Here is a 13783-nt window from a genome sequence, read left to right on the forward strand (position 1 = left end):
TGGACGCATCCCTCAGCCGTCCCTGCTGTGGGCACCAGCTGCTTCCGTGGGTGGTGCTGGGAGGAAAGTGGGAGGGTCCTCCAGTCTGGAGGTGCTCCTTGTAAAATGGAGGTTTGTGAAAGCATCTCCACCACCACCCCACAATGTTTTCTCCGTATTTAGGACTCTGTGGTTGAAGGAGACAAAAAAAAACCCAACTCAACCAACTCAAACCAACTGGAGTCCAGCATTGTGCACCTTCAGGTACAGCTGGATGAAGGGGCCTGGGAGATGCCGCCAGGACCTCTCTGTCTGTCTATGTCTGTCTCTGTCTCCTTCTCTCTGACTGTGCTCCCCGTCTGGCTCCCCTCCCAGTTAAGCTCAACCATGTGGAGCCAAACCCTTCACCTGCAGTGTCAAGTCCACTCCCCTCCTCTCAGGGACACTTGTGAAGGGACCCATCCTCCCAGTCCTCTACTGACACCCAGATGTGGGCCCCTCTGGCTTTCACTGGCTGGGGCTTGTGTCCATCCAGCACCAGTCACCCTGATCAAGATGCTCTGATCAGCCAGGCCTCATCAACATCCATCCCAGAGCTGGGACAGACACATGATCTCAGCGGGGGTCATTTTTATGGGAAATCAGTGAGTGCACTGTTGGTAGAATAAGAGGGAAAGGTTATTGGGTCCTCACAAAAAGCAGATGTGAGCACTCAGTGCTCTTGAGGGCTGCGTTGAGTTCGCTGGCAGGTTTTAACTGCACAAGAGCCTCCAAGGGGCAATGCTTACCTAGAGGAGAGGTGGTGTGTCCCTGGGATCTGGCACTGTACCAGGTTGCAGAGGAGACATTTTGGGGTGGGCAGGGGAACCCCAAGTCTGAGAGTTGCTCTGTGCAGGAGAAGGGTTGAGGCGGGGTTGAGCCCAGGCCAAGGAGGGGCCTCTCAGCTGCAGAGCATAGTGTGAACACAGTTGCACATCATTGTAGGATTGGAAAATGAGGTTCCAGAACCAGGCAACCTTCCCTCTCTGGTGCCAGAAGCGAGCGTCTGTTCCTGAAGCAGTGACACGGCCCTTGGCACAGTCAAGAATCATGCCATTTGGGAGGCAGGAAATCATTTCCAGGAGAAAGGGCTCCACGCAGATGGCTGAGCATCTGGCCCTGGAGAATCTGCAAATGCAGAAAACTTCAGGATTTAAAAGAAACCCAGACTTGTTCCCTTTTCCTAATTGTTCCCAACCCTTCCCTGAGCCTTTTCTCCCTCAGAGACAATGGAATGGGCTAGAATGTGCTGAAGGGTGCAGAATGCCGGGCAGGGATCTCACCTCTGGGGATGAACTGCAGAGAGGTGATGGGGTGGGGAAGATTTCCCAGCTCTTTCCAAACCAGTGGCAATTTCCAGTTGGGAACATATTCCCCAGGGCACTGAACTACTAAAATAGGACATGGACTTATCAGAATGGAGCATGGACCAATCACAATTGACCACAGACCACACAGACTGGAGCATGGGCCAGTCAAGATGAGGTATTTTCCAATCAGGTTGGAGCACAGATCAATGGGAATGGATCATAAGCCAATCAGAATGGAGCACGGGCCAATCACAATGGACACTTGTCTAAAGACCCAGTGCTGAGGGAGCGCTGTCCAGCTGAGTGTCTGTCATGGTGCTGCACTCACCAAGCCCCCTTCTTATCCCACCACCCCAGGCCATGGATCAGGAGAGAGATGCCTGGAGGAGCCAAGACCAAGCCCCACTTCTGCCTCTGCAACAGGACACCCACACTGAGTGAGGACTGTGGGGGGCAGAGGACAGGAGCCCGGGGATGTGCTATGTCTGTGTGTCTGTCCATCTGTCCGTCCATGCAGGAGCCCAGAGACCTCAAGCAGCCTCAGGCTTCCAAGCTAGCATGTGTGCTTCAGATCTGAGGTTGACTCCAGGACAAGCTGATACTTACAGAAACAGAAGGCGATTTAAACGTGTCCCCAGGAGCTGACAATGTAGTCTGGGGTGAATTCATTTGCAAGAGTCGGTTGATATTCGTTCGAAGAGATTAGTACTTCTCACTGGTCCTCACATGTCTCATCCCTGAGACAAAAGGGGAGAACATTTTCATTGCCATACAGTATGTGTTTCCTGAAGACTTTATGGCTGCTTTGCAGTTTATCATCGAGGGGTGGATTTATAGCACTGTCTCTGGGCCCTTGCCTGCACCGGGCTCCGTGTCAGGCTGTGAGTAAAATGGGAGGGTCTACGGGGCACCCCCTTGCCACCCAGGCATCTCCACAGCTGACTTGTGGCTCACGGCCAGAGGCAGGCCAGGGACAATCCAGCCAGCGGTCAGAGCCCAGGCCTGCCGGGCAGGTCCAATCCCAAGCTGACTCTGACAGTCATACTGCGTGATTCCGGAGCCACTCTCACCTTTGAGCGTGGTTCCCTCCTCTGTAAAACAGGGAAATTGATGCTGTCCCAGGAACACCACTCAGCAGCCATTCCTGCAGTACCTGGGACAGCCACCTAAGGATCATTTTTCACCCAGCCTCAGTCCACGTGGTTTAGGAACTTCCCCAGTCCAGAAACAGATCACATGACTGAGTCACAGCCAATCAGCACACCGCTGTCCCAGAGCATGTGATTGGCTCAGGTATAGGGGTGTGACTCCATCAGAGCCAATCAGAGGAGAGGAAACGGGTTAGGGTCTGGCCTTTTTCATTGGCCATGACCTGAGAAGGCGTGGTACAGGTTGCTCCTTGGGACCAGTGGACAGAGCCTACTTCAGACTGGAGTCCACGTAGAGGAAGCAGAGCCAGGGGTGGGCCAGGCCTGGGTAATAGTGACCTGAGCCCCGGATACACCCAGACCTCAAATCAGGTTGCTCTGCCCCTCCCCTAGATTCACCCACTCATCCCCTTTCAGGGCTTAGATTCTCCAGGTGGGGTTTGTGTCACTAACACCCATGAGGACAAGATAGGCCTGTTTCAGAAACAGAAGGTGATGTGGGTGCCTGGTGACAAGAACTCTTAAACAGGGGCTGCTGTTAGTATACAGAGCTCTCCCGCTGCCAGGGTGCCCCTCATTCCCCTGAGATAGAGCAGGTAGAACGAACTGATTCAGCCCCACGAAGTCCGGATGGAAGTGCGAGTCTCCGGTGTGGACATCATTCTCGTCGGTGCTGGTGTTGCTGCACTGCCCCCGACCCCAGCCTGGCGATGGTCCCCTCGAGGCACCTGCCCCTGGGTCTCCTGGGTGGGCGCTCCTCTTCCTCCCCCGAACAGTGCACCAGGTTTATCCCAGGCCTCCTCCTTTCCAGCTGCGCCCCCCCCCCCCCCGCCAGGGGTCAGCCCCTGTGGCTCAAACGCCTTCTACCGCTGCTGACCACACATCTGAAGGAGCCCCACCCACACCTGGGCCCTGTCAAGCCGACCCTCACCGATGTTACTTTTCTTCCCTTATCACCACCCAGTGCTTTGACGTGGGTTATTTTGGTTACTCTTTGTCTGCAGCACAAACAAGCCCAACGAGGGACAGGACTTGGTCTTGGTCTCCGTCTCAGTTGTTCCCTATTTGTTGAATGGAGAGCCAGACTGATGAATGAAGAAATAGACTGAGGCATAGATGATCAATGGGAGAATGAATTAATGGATGAATGGGTAGGCAAATGGATGGATGGATGGATGGATATGTTTGGAAGAATGGATAGGTGAAAGAGTGGATGAATGGGTGAATGAATGAATGGATACAAATTTGCAGAGCTCAAATTCTCTCAAATAAGTTTTCTGAATCCTTCCCACTCTCACTGGCTCCTGGTCACTTGCCCAGTGTCCTGTCTGCTGTGCCCCCAAAACTCCATGAGGACCCTGTGGCCTGCATTGGTCAGAAAAGGTTTCTTGGAGGAGGGGGCTCGGGCAGCGTATGGAGGAGAGAACTTGGGAATGGGTTTGGGGCACAGCCTGCAGATGTTGGGGAGGGAGGCTCCTTCCCCAGGTGGCGGTTGAGGCTCTGACAGCCTCACTCTGGCTCTGTCAGACCTGGGAGAGTGCTGGTACCTAAAAATGCTTTTCCCCAAAACGTCTATAACTGGGTGATGGAAAGTAGGGCAAGTTCGCAGCCCAGCAGGAACGAGACCAGGAAGAAAACAGAATCCAGACCCAAGCATCTGCTGCTCATTTGCATATCATTTGCATGGAATTTTTAGGGTTCCTCCTCTCCTCACCCCCTCCCTGTCACCTTCTCTGGGGCTCGGCTCACAGTGGGGCTTATCCCAGCCCCATCTGACACCAGGGCAGGCAGAGGCAGCACCACAAACACAGATGGGTCCCCAGGGAGTGTTGCCCTGAAGAGAAGAAGGGTCTTCAGGGGCTGGGCCATCCCTGGTGGGCTCAGAAAGACAGACAGGACCTTGGACTGAGGACTACCAGCAAGCCTGGCATGCCCCTGCTGGGACTGCCCTGCTGAGTCTGTTGTTAGGGTGCCCTTTGCTTGCCTGACTGCGGGGGACCCTCAGGACGGGAGGGTCTGGGCCCCTTCTCTGCTCCCTTCCTTGGAGTTTCTTGTGTGAGAGAGAAAAGGGCTGCCTGGGCCGCACCACAGGAACCATAAGGCCATAACGGGGGCTGTTTTAAGTCTGCAGGGGTGTGGGAGCGGTGGTGCAGGGAAGACAGACCCTGGCCCAGACTCTGGGAGAGAGAATGGGGAGCTCCCTGGGCCCTCCCCTGTCCCTGCAGTTCACAGCTCATGAGCCAGAACTGGTCACAGCGCACAGGCACAACCCCTTGAGGGGGTGGGGGACCTTGGAAAGCACATGGGCCCTTGGGGAGGACCAAGGCACCCTCTGCTGTCATTGGGATGGCACAGGTTCTGTAGGGCAGGTGGAGCCCGTGCAGGGTGGGAGCAGAGGGTGACACCCTCTGACACAGGCTGGGGAGGGACCCCAGGTGGCTATGTGGGGAGTGCAGGGCCTCAGTGCAGGCAGCAGCCTGGTGATGATTGTCGTGATGATGATGATGGTGATGATTATTATGATTATGATGATGATGGTGGTGGTGATGGTGATGGTGATGATGATAGTGACGGTGGTGATGGTGATGATGGTGATGATGGTGGTGATGATCATTGTGATTATGATAATGATGATGGTCGTGGTGATGATGGTGGTGATGATGGTGATGATGATGATGATGTGATGGTGGTGGTGATGATGATGATGGTGATGGTGATGGTGGTGATGGTGATGGTGATGATGATAGTGATGGTGATGATGGTGATGGTGATGATGGTGGTGATGATCGTTGTGATTATGATAATGATGATGGTGATGGTGATGATGGTGATGATGGTGGTGATGACGGTGATGATGATGATGATGATGGTGATGGTGATGATGGTGGTGATGATCGTTGTGATTATGATAATGATGATGGTGATGGTGGTGGTGATGATGGTGATGATGATGATGGTGGTGGTGATGATGGTGGTGATGATGATGATGATGTGATGGTGATGATGGTGATGATGATGATGTGATGGTGATGATGGTGATGGTGATGATGGTGGTGATGATCATTGTGATTATGATAATGATGACGGTGATGATGATGATGGTGATGATGGTGGTGATGATCGTTGTGATTATGATAATGATGATGGTGGTGGTGATGATGGTGGTGATGATGATGATGATGTGATGGTGATGATGATGGTGACGGTGATGATAATGATGGTGATGACGGTGGTGATGATCTTGTTATTATGATGATAATGATGACGGTGGTGGTGGTGATGGTGATAATGATGATGATGGTGATGATGATGATGGTGATGATTGTTGTATTATGATGATAGTGGTGGTGACAATGATGATGATGGTTATAATGCTGTTAGCGACAATGGTGATGATTGTTATGATTATTATTGTAAGGCTGATGGCCCCACAGGGTCATAGGTGTGCCTTATGCTGTGCTGAGGCGCAGGATCCGAGAAATAAAGAGACAGGACACAGAAGTACAAGGAAAATGCAGCTGGGCTTGGGGGGGCCATGCCACCTATAAGCAGAGACAGGCGAGGCCCTGAATGTCCAGAAGCATGAGTATTTGTTGTGTATAGGTTAGGGGGCAGGGCAGTGAGTGAAATCATCTTTAAGGATAGTGATAGGGTCATGAGCAATAAAACATGGGGTCCGCCCTCATTAGGTTACCTAGGCCAGGAGGTGGACAGTGCACAGCAAGGGGCATGTTCCCATGAAGGCAAGGGCCGTGTGCAGTAAGGGATCCACCCCCATTAGGTCACCAAGGCTTGACGGTGGGCCATGCGAATTGAAGAGGGTGCAGTGTGCAATCCTTCTATCTATGGGCAAACTACTTCTAAGAAGATTTATAGGAGGATGCTTTAAGTCACATAGTAGTGACAGAGCTGTCAAGGTTACCGCAACCTTCTGGCAGCTTCCAATGGGTTCTATAGGAAAATGCTTTTCAAGCAGCACAGTAGCAAGAGCTGATAGAGTTCACAGTCACCAAGGTGGATTGCCGGTCTGAGGGCGGCCTTCCACAGGAACTGGAGCAAGGTCCTACAACTCCTTTATCAGGAGGAGAGGCTCTCGCCCCAGGCCCGCCATACAGCGGGTATCTTTACGATACTGAACGCGGCCGCCTGGGCCATGGATTCCTGTCCTGGTATAACTGTTTTCCCTTAAATCATGCTCTGCACTGTGTCTGCTCTAGGCATTCCTCCGATTATAAGCTGCTTATTCCTTAATTCATGCTCTGCACTGTGTCTGCTCTAGGCATTCCTCCTATTATGAACCAAGATATAATTATAGGTATATATGTGGGGAAATATTCTTTAGGCACTCATACTATCAACTATTATATGATTATATATAGAGGATTCTATAAAGGGATTCTTCAAACCCTAATTCTATAAACTAATATATGATTATGTAATGGATTATATAAAAGGAAACAGCTAAGTAGTAACACTATAAAGTGAGATATTCCTCAAGCCCTAACTGTGCCAGAGTTCTGCTTAGCTCTCATTCCTCGGTGCCTATATGGGGGGTTACCCACAATGATGATAATGATGATGGTGGTGATGATGATGGAGATGATGGTGGTGGTGGTGATGATGATGGTGGTGATGATGATGGTGGTGGTGATGATGGAGATGATGGTGGTGGTGGTGATGATGATGGTGGTGATGATGATGGTGGTGGTGATGATTGTTGCGATTATGATGATAATGATGACTGTGGTGGTGATGATAATGGTGGTTATAATGTTATGATGGTGATGATGATGATGATGGTGATAATGATGATGATGAAGATGATGACGATGATGGTGATGATGATGACAATGATGGTGATGATGATGATGGTGGTGACGGTGATGCTGGTTATAATGATGTTATGATGATGGTGATGGTGGTGATGATGATGATGATGATGATGGTAATGGTGATGTTGGTATCTCAGAGAGAAAGGATATGGTGAGATCATGACAAGACCCAAAGCAGAGACAATCTCACCACAAGTGCCATAAAAATAAAACTATTTTGTTATAATCACCTTAAATTATTAGGTATGTGGAGCCATTCCCCTCCCAGGGTCCATCTCCCCTATCCTGGACTCCCTCTTTCTAAACGGTTGCTGAGCTCACCTATAGAAAACTTCCCTTCTGGACTTCTCCTCAGCAGCACAGCCATAGAGCATGTAAACTTCTCCCAGGTAAGGAGGAGACACAGGTGGGTGGGTCCCCTGACCCTGTACCAAGGGACCACTGTGCCTGGCGTCCTGGGAAGAGTCATTAATGTAAGGGACCTTGTGTCCCTGAATGGGCCATGATCAGTGGCAGTTGAGTAGCACTTGGCTGAGGGACTGGAGAATGGACAGCAGATGGCAGGCGCTGGATCATCAGTGAAGCCTCTGCCTGGCCCACATCATGGGAACTTTCCCATGGGAGGCTTTGGAATTGCTGCATTTTTTTTTTCTTTTTATAGACATGGGGGGACCCCACCCTGACTCCATGGTGCATCACCAGGAGCTTCTCAGAACTGCAGACTCTCAGGCCCTCCCTCTATACCTGCCCCACCTGTGGATTAGAGCCCAAATGGGGTCTGGACCCACGGCTACCCAGAGTGTGGACCATCTTCCCCAGCCCTCCTTGTGGCCTCTATACTTCCCAGGCTGGTCTCGAGCTCCTGGCCTCAAATGATCCTTCTGCCTTGGCCTCTTAAACTGCTGAGATTGCGGGTGTGAGTCACCCAAGCCACTGCTTTAAGGGAGGTGCAGCTGGTCTCCCCAGGCTGATGTCTGCACTTCATAGTACATTAGCGTGGAATGGGCGGGCAAAAAGGTCACAGACCTGATGCATCTATGTCTGGCTGATTATTAGTGAGGTGGGACATCTTTTGTTTAACTGGCTGTTGACATTCTCTTCTGTGACTTGTCTGCTCATAATATCCGCCCATTTTTCTATCACTCGTTCTCTCTGTTTGTTACTCACTTACGGAAGCCACTTAGATGTTGCATAAACCAAGCTGCTGACCAGGAAGCATGAGGCAAACATCGCCCCTCAGTCTGATCTGTCTTCACTCGTGCACGGTGGTGGTGTTTACAGGGAGAGGTCTACAGCTCATCGCAAGGCTCTAGAGGGAGTCAGGATTTGCCAACCTGAGATACGCCGTGTTGGCATCGGAATTTGAGCTGAAGGCATTTGAGTTCCTAAAATTCTTTATCTCCCTCAACCAGAGCCTCCCCAAACAGCTCAACCGTCCTGAGTCTCTCCCAAGGAGCAACCGGAATCTTCTCTTAGTGGAGGTGACACCGCCCACACACACACCCCGGCAGACATTGTCACAAAGGACCGTGTCTCCCATCTGCCCTCCCGAGGCCCCGTTTATCTTTCAATAAAGTCCTTTGCGTTTCCATAAGCGCCTCTGCCCTCCCCACCCCCGTTAGACTCGATGTGAGCTCGGGAATCTCAGCGCTCCTCTGCTATTTGCTTATTTCTGCGACGCCCTCGTGCACGTGGAGTGTAAAATGCCCAAATGCTTTTTCCTGTTAATGACTTTCACCGTTTAACTCTCAGGCCCCAGCCACTGAGGGTGAGAGAGCAGAGGGAAAGTTCTCCTTCCCCTACAGTTCTTTGAAATTAGTTTTCTCACCTAAACCGCCGCTCTTCTCCCGGCAACCAGTGAAGGTTTCTCCATTCAATTTGAACTAAATTGAACTAGGTCAAGGCTTTGTAAAAGCAGAAACCCAGGAGGAGAAGACAGTCTGAGCAAAACAATCTTCCTAGCAGAGTTTCCATCTTAATACATTTCCCCGCGAGTTGGTTTTCAGCCGGAGGCCTTTTTAGCCGAGTTGATCTTTGCCCCAAGGTGGGGGGAGATCGTCCCTGCCTGCTTCTTAGAGGCTCTTCCCGGTGTGAATTAAAGGTTTTGGGGCAGAGCTTGGAAAGATCTGGAGAATCCACGGAGCTCAGTGGTGCTGCCTCTGGAGGGGAGCCCTGCAGAGCCCAGCTGCCCGGGGCCGGGCCTACTGCCCTGGGCGGGGCCTCCTGCTCTGGGCGGAGCCTCCTGCTCTGTACGGGGCCTCCTGCCCTGGGCGGGGCCTCCTGCCATGGGCGGGGCCTCCTGCCATGGGGGGGACCTCCTGCTCTGGGGGGGACCTCCTGCTCTGGGGGGGACCTCCTGCCCTGGGCGGGACCTCCTGCCCTGGGCGGGGCCTCCTGCTCTAGGCCGGGCCTCCTGCTCTGGGCGGGGCCTCCTGCTCTGGGCGGGGCCTCCTGCTCTGGGCGGGGCCTCCTGCTCTGGACCGCCCTCTCGGCTGACCTGCTGCAGTCAGACCCCGGTCTGAGTGGAGCAGCCACAGGACACACGTGGGTCTTGAAGGCTCCTCGCCTGCACTCCTGGGGAATGAGGCGACGGTGGGCCCTGCTCTCCTGCCTGGGCCACCGTCTTCATCAGGTGAATGCATCTCTTTAAAGTCAGGCATGGAGGATGGAGGCTGTGGGATGGGGATGGGGAGGGGCATCTGGGAGTCCCTGGGAAGGAGGGGAGGAGGAGGCGGCCCTGGCCTTCAGACCCCAGTGAGGGCCCCGACCCCCATGAAGGCTACACTCACCCTGGAGTATGCCTGTGTCCCGAGAGCTTTGTTTCCGCCGGGGCCTCATCCGGCCAACTCCAGGAGCCTCCAGGTGAGCCAGGAAACAGTAACCTGGCATGGAGGGGATTCCCCACTCCAGTTAAACTCTTCCCACTCCCAGGTCCCGAGCTGGTATTAGGGCCTCCTGTCTACATGGTGGGTGTCCTCAGGAGGGGAGCCCTCCTCCACTTCCCTGCCAATCATACACCTTTTTTTTTTTTTTTTTTTTTTTGAGATGGAATTTTGCTCTTGTTACCCAGGCTGGAGTGCAATGGCACGATCTCGGCTCACCGCAACCTCCGACTCCTGGGTTCAGGCAATTCTCCTGCCTCAGCCTCCTGAGCAGCTGGGATTACAGGCACGCACCACCATGCCCAGCTAATTTTTTGTATTTTTAGTAGAGAAGGGGTTTCACCATGTTGACCAGGATGGTCTCGATCTCTTGACCTCATGATCCACCCGCCTCAGCCTCCCAAAGCACACACTTTTTAAAAACAAATCCACAAATTAAAACATTTTGACAAGCCAAAGAGTGATGCACATAACGCCTGATCAGTGAGAAAAGAAACGTAAAAAATGTATGCCTTATTTCACTCCGTGTCACAGATCTGAATGTGTTGCTCAGGGTTATAAATTTTAGAAAGGAATTTTCACTAAAGAACAAAAATTGCAACCTTTAGAAATGTTCTCCACTCCCATGGCTCTGAAACAAAAGCCTACCCTCCTCCAAGACGGAGAGAGCCCAGCTCTGCGCCCCCCCGGGGACACCCAGGGCCTTCATCCCGAATCGAGGATCCTGTGGGACCCTCAGCACTGGGCACTGGGCACTGCGCTCCAGGCCTGCGTGGATTTCCCAGCTTGCTGGAATTCCGTCCTTTGCAGCAAATTCCTTCATGCAGAGGAAGCCGGAGGAGAAAGCCCAGGGAGAATGGGGTGTAGACAAATGACAGGCTCCTGTCCTGGGGGAGTCAGGAAGGGGTCCCGCAGCCCCCACACACAGTCCCGGTCCCCCACGCCTTCTGCAGGGCCCACCTCAGCTCCGGGTCCACCCTGAGCCAGCCTCTCAGTTTCCTCAACTGTGAAATGGGTTGTACAACCCACTTGCAGGGTGGAAGTTCAGGCCGTGTCCTGGAGGCGGTCAGTTCTGGAAGCCACAGTCTGCTGCCTGCAAATGTGTGCCTCAAATCACCTTCCCACCCGCAGCCCCTCAGCCTGCCCGTGGTACCAAATGGCGGAAGTCCACGGCCACACCACCCTGAATGCCCACGATCTCGTCTGATGTCGGAAGCTAAGTAGGGTCGGCCTAGGTTAGAACGTGGATGGGAGCCCAAACAGCCACCGCACGGGGCTTTCTTCCTCACACCCCGCGACGACAGCGCGATACACAGGGCCACTGTTGGAGGCCAGTGGGTCACAAGCCTGTCCCGGACCCAGCACTCTGGGAAGGCAATGGGGATCCTGAGTGAGGCCACCCAGGGCCACGGGCCCTCCCAGAGCCAGACGTGAAGGGGAGAGAGCCTCCCAGGAGCCTCTCGGGAAACTGAGCACAGCCCTCCCCACACACGTGGTTATTGATACATGGAGACGTGACACATCCGTGGGTTCAATTTTCCCGTGAGGGTAACTGGGGCTGGCGTGAACTCTCCCATCTCACCCAACATATCCCACTAACGGGCATCTGCGATCCTGCTCGTCTCGACTTTGGAGAAGTAAATGGTGTTTTCTTTCTTTTTTTATTATTATACTTTAAGTTCTGGGGCACATGTGCAGATCTTGCAGGATTGGTACATAGGCATACACATGCCATGGTGGTTTGCTGCCTCCATTCCCCGCCCCCATGTCACCTACATTAGGTATTTCTCCTAATGTTATCCCTCCCCTATCTCCCCACCCCCTGCTATCCCTCCCCTAGCCCCCCCCCACCCCCTGACAGACCCCAGTGTGTGATGTTCCCCTCCCTGTATCCATGTGTTCTCATTGTTCAACACCCGCCTATGAGTGAGAACATGAGGTGTTTCGTTTTCTGTTCTTGTGTCAGTTTGCTGAGAATGATGGTTTCCAGATTCATCCATATCCCTGCAAAGGACATGAACTCATCTTTTTTATGGCCGTATTCCTTGGTGTATATGTGCCACATTTTCTTTATCCAGTCTATCTTTGATGGACATTTGGGTTGGTTCCAAGTCTTTGCTATTGTAAATAGTGCCACAATGCACATACATACCTGTGCATGCGTCTTTATAATAGAACAATTTATTATCCTTTGGGTATTCACCCAGTGATGGAATTGCTGGGTCAAATGATATTTCTATTTCTAGATCCTTGAGGAATCACCACACTGTCTTCCACAATTGTTGAACTAATTTACACTCCCACCAACAGTGTAAAAGTGTTCCTATTTCTCCACAACCTCTCCAGCATCTGTTATCTCCAGATTTTTTAATGATCACCATTCTAACTGATGTGAGATGGTATCTCAGTGTGGTTTTGACTTGCATCTCTCTAATGACCAGTGATGATGAGCATTTTTTCATATGTTTGTTGGCCATATAAATGTCTTCTTTTGAAAAGTGTCTGTTCATATCCTTCACCCACTTTTTGATAAGGTTGTTTGATTTTTCTTGTAAATTTGTTTTAGTTCTTTGTAGATTCTGGCTATTAACGCCTTGTCAGATGGGTAGCTTGCAAAAATTTTTTCCCTTTCTGTTGGTTGCTGGTTCACTCTAATGATTGTTTCTTTTGCTGTGCAGAAGCTCTGGAGTTTAATTAGGTCCCATTTGTCTATTTTGCCTTTTGTTGCCTATGTTTTTGGTGTTTTGGTTATGAAGTCCTTGCCTACACTTATGTCCTGAATGGTTTTGCCTAGGTTTTCTTCTAGGTTTTTTATGGTGTTAGGTCTTACATTTAAATCTCTAATCCAGCAGAATTTTTGTGTAAGGTGTAAGGAAGGGGTCCACTTTCAGCTTTCTGCACATGGCTAACCAGTTTTCCCAACACCATTTATTAAACAGGGAATCCTTTCCCCATTACTTGTTTTTGTTCAGTTTATCAAAGATCAGATGGTTGTAGATGTGTGGCATTACTTCCAAAACCTCTGTTCTGTTCCATTGGTCTATATCTCTGTTTTGGTAATGGTACCACACTGTTTTGATTACTGTAGCCTTGTAGCATAGTTTCAAGTCAAATAGCATGATGCCTCCAGATTTGTTCTTTTTGCTTAGGGTTGTCTTGGCTATGTGGGCTTTTTTTCCATTCCACATGAAGTTTAAGGTGTTTTTTTCCAGTTCTGTGAGAAGGTCAATAGTAGCTTGATGGGGATAGCATTGAATCTATAAATTACTTTAGGCAGTATGGCCATTTTCATGATATTGATTCTTCCTAACCATGAGCATGGAATGTTTTTCCTCCTGTTTCTGTCCTCTCTTATTTCCTTGAGCAGTGGTTTGTAGTTTACCTTGAAGAGGTCCTTTACATCCTTTGTTAGTTGTATTCCTAGGTATTTTATTCTCTTTGTAGCAATTGTGAATGGGAGTTCACTCATGATTTGGCTCTCTGTTTGTCTATTATTGGTGTAGAGGATCCTTGTGATTTTTGCACATTGATTTTGTATCCTGAGACTTTGCTGAAGTTGCTTATCATCCTAAGGAGATTCTGGGCTGAGATGA

Source organism: Callithrix jacchus, chromosome 9 (assembly GCF_049354715.1).
Source record: "Callithrix jacchus isolate 240 chromosome 9, calJac240_pri, whole genome shotgun sequence".
NCBI classification, from domain to species: Eukaryota; Metazoa; Chordata; class Mammalia; order Primates; family Cebidae; genus Callithrix; species Callithrix jacchus.